This window comes from Amblyomma americanum, chromosome 7 (assembly GCF_052857255.1).
Source record: "Amblyomma americanum isolate KBUSLIRL-KWMA chromosome 7, ASM5285725v1, whole genome shotgun sequence".
NCBI classification, from domain to species: Eukaryota; Metazoa; Arthropoda; class Arachnida; order Ixodida; family Ixodidae; genus Amblyomma; species Amblyomma americanum.
This window is the reverse complement of record NC_135503.1, coordinates 113,223,454-113,231,014: the sequence shown is the minus strand read 5'-3', so window position 1 is coordinate 113,231,014 and position 7,561 is coordinate 113,223,454.

The window sequence follows — 7,561 nt, the reverse complement described above, 5'->3', positions numbered from 1 at the left end:
TGTGGATGAAGGCACAATTAAGCTTGGCTAGCGTTGGTGTGCTCAATTAGTTACGAGCTTTTAAAAGAGTCTACAAATCATATGAAGTCTTTCATTTAATTTATTTAATGTGAGCAGTAACCTTCAAAATGTGCCAAGCTCTGCACTGAGGAATGTACAATGATCACTGGGACGTATTTCTTGGGAGTTGATGAAAACTGGAGTTATGTGCCTCGAATATCTTTTCGCGAACTAAAAACCATTCACTTAGTCTTGGAAGGTTAATTATCAGGTTATCATACCTACACCATGAATTTAAATTAGCTACGTCTTGGTCCTGTCGGTCAGTTAATGCGCGGATGCTAATATGAGAGGTAAACACAGTCGTGCCATTTGCGTGCAAAAGACACGGAGATGACAATAAAAGGCATGAAGGTAAATCAGTAATGTAAAATAAAAGTAGAAGACCGAGTATAAAGCCACGCGGAAGGCCTGTATTAACGATATTTGAATGAACTGATAATATGGCCACTACTTGCTCTCCGTTCAGCAAATAATTTCTGAGTAATTCAAGGGCGAGACTGGTTACGACTTATCACAAACGTTTGTTGAAAACAATGTCATGATCAATGGTGTTGAATGCTTTACTTAAGAGAAAGACGGATCCTGCTAGTTTTCCTTCGTCAATTTTCATCTTGAATTTATCAGTAATCGCTATTAATTCCAAGTTAGTAGTGCATTCGTGGCGAATACCGAACTGCCCAGGAGATAGTAGATTACATTTGTTTAAGTAGTCGGAAAAACGACCAAAAACAGGTTTTCTACCGATTTAAGGAATTTAGGGGCGAGCGGATATGAGCCTGTAGTTAGTTACAAGGGTTTTGTTTCCTTTCCCAAATACAGGGGTGAATTTACTCGCTTAGTTCCTAGGGAAACACGATCGCGATGAAAATTACAGTTACAATTACGAGCAAAGATATCTTCAACGACCTCATTAACATCAGTGATGTGATGCATACGGACGTTATTGAGGCCATGAGTTGTATGTTTTAGGTTAAGATCAGTTGCCCGCTTTTCATATGATGAGGTAGGGAAAAGGTTAAACCTATGAAATGTGGCGACGGCAGTGAACAGGCGTCGACGCAATTATCTGGGGTGGATCGGCAAAGAAAGTACTGATGCATGTGCAATATCATCAGGGTCAGAGATTGTTTTACCGTCATAAACCATTTCAGTTACAACAGGTTTACATGCTTTATTGAGAAATGGATCTAGAATGCGCCGCTGCTTTCCAATGGAGTTACCTCCTTGCATGACACGATTTTCACAGTAGTTCGTTTCGGGGCGTTTTAGAAGTTTATGAACAACATTTCAATATTCGCTGTAGCGATCGTGCAATGAAGGGTTCAATGGTTGTTCTCTAGTTTTGATATACAAGCCTTCTTTCCTCTGCAGGTAACTTAGTAAAGATGAATGTAGCCAACTATTATGCGGCGGTGAATAATTATTTCGATAAGGAACTACAGACATCAAGCATGATATGCAAGTACTTAAAACAGAAGAAACCTCGCTGTAGCATATTTGGGCATTTTGGCAGGATGTGACTCTAGACGAATTAGGAACAGTAATAAGTTCTTCGATATTGTTTTCTTTTTAAATTGGGTGAAGACAGCGGGTCTCCCGGCAAGAGCTACTTAAGTGGAAACGCAAAGCGATGGGTGATGATCAGTGATGTTAATGCGCATGATGAAAGAATCAGGAGGTGACCGTAGATTTCCGAGATTGTGATCGATCACTGTAGGGGGATATCTATCAGCGCATCGAGTGGGGAGAGTAATTAATTATTCTAGCCCATAACCTTGGAAGCAATTGGTCTAATCATTAAAGTGCGATGAGCTGTCATCGACCAGATTAATCTTAATGTCACCCATAATGAAAACATGTTTGTTCTCGTCTGATAGCAAATGTAATACGTCATTGGGTTCAGAGCAAAAATTACTAACAGTGGACGTTGAGGACCTTTTAATACTTCCAACACACAAACACTTTCCTGTTAGTTCCAAAACATGAATCCTGCAATTCGGCCCACACGCAGAATCAGCATGTACAACATTTATATTTAAGTGTATTCTGCGTTTGTACTTAGCGTTAGATGATATAAATATGGCTGAACCGCCGTGGCTAGATGAACTGCGACGACAGTATTCTGCTGAAAATGTAAAAAAAAACAATACACATTTTTATCATGGGCACTCAAGCATAGTTCGGAAATAAATGTGAGAGCAAAAAGAAGAACGGTAGTTTAAATAATTGAATGGAATTGTCAAAATATTTCCGAAGGCTGCGAGCGTTCAATTGGACTGCGCAGTGATATCAGTTTGATAACGATTGGTGAAATTCTTGAGGTTCGATGTACGAAATTGTGGTAGTGTAACATTACTATTCAGCAGAAAAATCACTAAGGTCACCTTTATTCCGGATACAAAAGACATCATTACATCATAGGATTATGTTGGCCGAATAGTTAGGCCAAAATCTCCTTTGACTTGTGATGGATCGTTAGTTGGCGAAACTACTCGTTTTGTGAATGATAGGCTGTGGAAGCACAGAAAGAACGCCAAGAATGCCAGCCGCCACATCAGAATTCGCTACCGGGATTGTGTCTGTCAGCCATTGTACGAAAACAGCCGAATTTCAGTTAAAACATAGACCTGCTCACAAGAAAAATCGTCGAGGCATCTGAGATTATGAAGTTAGGTCCGAATTGTGGAAGTATTCGATCTGTTACTATTTCTAAGAAAGAACTACAATTTACAAATCGGTAGTTTTGGTGCACATTAAAGATCCCCAGGTGGTCGAAATTATTCCGGAGCCCTCATCTACGGCATGCCTTTCTTCCTTTCTTCTTTCACTCCCTCCTTTATCCCTTTTCTTACGGCGCGGGTCAGGTGTCCAACTATATATGAGACAGATAGTGCGCCATTTTCTTTCCCTAAAAACCAATTATTATTATTAAGTTTTGCCTCGTGGGATAAAAAAATGCGGGCTCAGCGATTTCTTATGCTGTTCATCACGCTTTTAGGTGTTTAAAGTGTTGTCTGCATCTGTAAAAATTTGGCTTCCTGAATAAACTGTCTATTGTTAGTTATTACGTCTATTCTCTTCTTTTCCTTTGCCCCTTGCCATTGCGCTGTTGCGTTACAAATCATGTCTGAACAACATGTTTACCAGTTCATGTTGTGCATTGTATTTAGTCGCCAGGTTTGGCTTACGAGCCTTGATAGTGCATTCCGCCTTTTCACGTGAACAGAATCGAGCAGTGAGGTGTTTAGAGGATGACTTAGGAGCGTTTTTCTTTTTAAATGATGCGGATGGGACGCGGTGAATGATTTAAATATAATGTTTAGCCACAGTATATTAATTTTGGTGCCAATGGTTTCAATGATTTTGAAGCAGCCTTCAACCTGAGTGCTGAAAACACCCTTCAACTCAATGTTGGTATTTCGGGAGTACTGCCCTAGCTTTGCTAGTGTAGAATCAAGTTCCTTGAGACGAGCTTGCCAGGTCTTGTTTAGATCTTTTCTTTCTTCAATACTTAAACTGTTTCGTTCAAAAAGCTAACGCTTTGACGAAACGCTTCCAGTTCACTCTTCAAAGAATTCATAACCATGCTTGGTGCAGCATCCGATTTCAGCTTGACACTTGCCACAACTTCGTTGGTAACTTCAGTCAGCCTGTCATGAAAAGCATTTTCGGGGGTGTCCAACCGCTTTGAGAGCTCACCATTGGTTTGAATTGCTATACACACACAAGGTATTAAATCGTTGGCAGCGGCAGCAGCAACGGCCAAAAGAAACGCGACACGGTATGGAGCAGAAAACAAATGAAAATGCCAGGAGGAGGAAAAACGTTTAATAAGAGCATAAATACTGGGTGGCTTCAGTAGAAGAACCCATTGATCGCTATCTTAATCCGGCCCCTCTCAACCAGCGATTTCTGGTCGAGGGGATTGTGGCTATGAAGGTTTGCCTCCCAGCGCTAATATGTTGAATTGGGATTGCTGACCACGTCTGGGCTTTCTTGACATTCCCAAACTGTGTGAAAGTGTGTGCCAACTGCTCCACAGAAGAGGCAAGACGAATCGTAGGTGTCTAACTATCATTTACTCATCATCTAGGGATTTTGCCAGAGTATTTGTTTGTAGTCGCCTGATTATGTGCTATCTTATCCTAAAGCCTAGTGCTTACTAACAAATGGCTGTACCCTCTTCTGCTTGGACCGGTTTGTTCTGTAGTATTCTGCAAATAAAATAAATAAACAAACTTCCTAAGGATTTTCTGAAAAAGAGGATGTTTCCTTCTTATGATGTTATAGTTCTCCGTAATTTCTTCGTACATTATTAAGGGTGAGGGGTTGTTAACAGTATCAGATAGAGAGGTGTGCCAGATGCTTGGAAGAGGAGAGCTCGAGCAGCTGTGTTGGCCTCCTCATTGCCTGTCGTTGAGGAGTGCCGTGGCGTCCAGAAGATCTGGACGTTCAAAAGATTAGACGTTTCCAAAATTTCCCAACATGGAGCGCCAGCGTGACTTCTGATGTAATTCCATACCGCTGCTTGTGAGTCGGACATAACCGTTGCCTCTCTGTTCTTTGGTATCGCTAGTGCGATAGCTGCTTCTTCGCACCTTCCGCGAAGATGCGGGGTTCGATCCGCAGTGCCGCCGGGTACCCAGCGGTGATACAATGGGTACAAGCTTTCCTCTGGTCTGGTGCTCGGCTTATTTCGGGTGAAATGCTTGGGAAATAGGAAATTGACCCCAACTTGAGAATATTGAAAAATATCTTGTGTCATGGCGCTCTTTGGCCATAGATGTTCTTGCGACATAAAAATCCATAATCATCATCATCGACAGCTGCTTCTTCAGATTATGTGGTATTCACCGCATGTATAAGGCTGCCTGCAATTATATCCCCCCGGGGTGAAACTACTGCAATTGCCGCGACCCCGTGAACGGGTCCAGCCGAATCGACGTAGATCGCGTCCTTGCTTCCATCCCAGCGCTTAGAGAGGTGTCTAGTTCTGGCTAGTCTGCGTCCTCGGTTGTTCCTCATCTATGCGCTTTGATACAGAGTGAGTCGTGCTCTGTGATCTCATCTGCATGTGCATGTTGATCATGTCGGCAACTTCCCGGAGTAGACGGAATCTGAGCTTCTGTAATATTTTCCTGCCAGGCATAGATGTTCAGATGCTGACAATTTGGTTCACACGGTGGGCCTCTATTAGTTCCTCGATGATCTTATGGGTCCCAGCTGCAATGATAGCTTCGTGCATCTCCATAAAGGGAGTCCCAGCGCCGTCTTAACAGCCTTTCGAATATTAAGATGCAGTTGGTCTTCTTCCTTTTTGCAAAGCCGCAAGTACGGGGTGGCGTATGTTATCTCGGAGAGAATGAAAGCCTGAATTAATCTTACGGCCACCTTCTCTCTTAGCGCTATTTTTTTATTGATTACCTGGCGTAGAATTCTATAAACTTGTTCAGAATAGGCTTGGAGCTGTCTGATTGTTGTGGTGTTAATGTTGCCGCTGGGTATGATGGCTCCCAGGATCTTGATTTCTTTCTTGATCGGAATGCTCATACCCTGGACCATAATAGCGACAAGGGGAGCGGACGGTAAACGTTCCTTATTCTGTTTCTTACCAGTGTCGATCAGGAGTAGCTCGGATCTCTCTGGAGAGCCCGATAAACCATGCCTCGTCGCATGCTGGCACACGACGTTCGCTACTTCCTGAGGGCAGTCTTGAATTTAGTCTTCATTACCGCTGCAACAGCAGGTCTTAATGTCATCGGCGTATATGCCGTTCTGAATGCTCTGGATGCGGTCTAGCTTCTTTGTTAGCCCACGCATGGCCAGGTTTAAGAGTAGTGGAGAAAAGACCGCTCCCTGCGGAGTGCCCCTGGAACCTAGATTAAACGGAGAGTAGGTCCGATCGCCGATACTTATTGACGCTTTCCTTTTGGGGAGAAAGTTGCTAAAGTAATTATATGTACCGTCACCGCTGTTGATTCTGTTAAGCTCCTCCAGTATTCCCTAGTTGCTGATGTTCTCAAATTACCCTTTTAAATCGAGCGCAAGGATTGTCTTGACCTGGTATCTGCTGGGATTGTCCAGAATATCCTCTCTGACACGGAGAATATGCCCCGCCGCGGTGGCTCAGTGGTTAGGGCGCTCGACTACTGATCCGGAGTTCCCGGGTTCGAACCCGACCGCGGCGGCTGCGTTTTTATGGAGGAAAAACGCTAAGGCGCCCGTGTGCTGTGCGATGTCAGTGCACGTTAAAGATCCCCAGGTGGTCGAAATTATGCCGGAGCCCTCCACTACGGCACCTATTCTACCTTTCTTCTTTCACTCCCTCCTTATCCCTTCCCTTACGGCGCGGTTCAGGTGTCCAAAGATATATGAGACAGATACTGCGTCATTTCCTTTCCCCCCCCCCCAAAAAAAAATTAAAAAACGGAGAATATCCTGTGTAGATAGTTTTTCTCTAAACCCATGCAGCGTATCCGGGAGAATATCTTTACTCCTCAGGAGTCTCTTTAGTCGGGCGTTCACGACCCTCTCGAGGAGTTTACCCAGATACGACGTCACTGAGATCGGTCGTAAATGATCAATATCGCATAACTTTTTTGGGCTTGAAAACAAACCAATAGCCATTTTCCAGGATTCGGGTATCTGGCCCTGTTGATGCACTACGTGTTCAAGTATTTCACTAGCTCTCCCTAGGAGGTGTCGTCCATGTTAAAGAGCGCCTTCGTGTTTATCTCGTCCGGCCCAGGGCGGCGTTCTCACGCATGACTTCAAGCTCCGCCCTCAGTTCCTCAACCGTTACGTCTTGGTCCATCTCTTCATTGGGTGCGCCGGTGTACACAGGGAGAGGGTAGGAGGATCCCAGATCGAGGAATTTCCGTGCAAGTTCTGCGATGAGGGCTTCCTCCTCCACTTAATTGCTGTCCAGGGCCTTACAGAGCGTGTCTCTTTGCTTTTTCCGGTTTGAGTTCGGCTTGATAACGGATCTCCGGAGTCCCCATGCTTTAGCCGTTCCCATTCTACCGTAGAGCGCACCACACAGCCTGGGCCCCTTTTGGTCAACGAGGTTATGTGCGTAGCCATCCCCTTCCTTGGTGAGTTCTGCAATCCTGATCTTCAGCTTCCGATTTCACTTTTGCCTCTTCCACCTCCTTGATAGAGATCTGGCTTACCACATATGTAACAGGTGCTGGTCAACCGCCGGAGTTTCCTCCGTGGTGCCCACTGTCGCAGATTGCATGGCGACTGTTTTCATCTGTAGCGCTGCTCATGCCTCAATATCTGGGATATCTTCGTCCGGGAGACATGCGATTTTCTCTCTCCACTTCTCCCATTTCACAAGCTTAGCCTTTCCAAATGGTTCCCAACATTTGACGCCCTGAACAGTGCAGGTGATACTGACGTGATCGCTGCCCAAGGACTCGCCAGTGTTAGACCAGGTGGTCTGCAGACAGCTTTTCACAAGCGTGAGAACTGGACAGGTGTCTGCTCACACTAT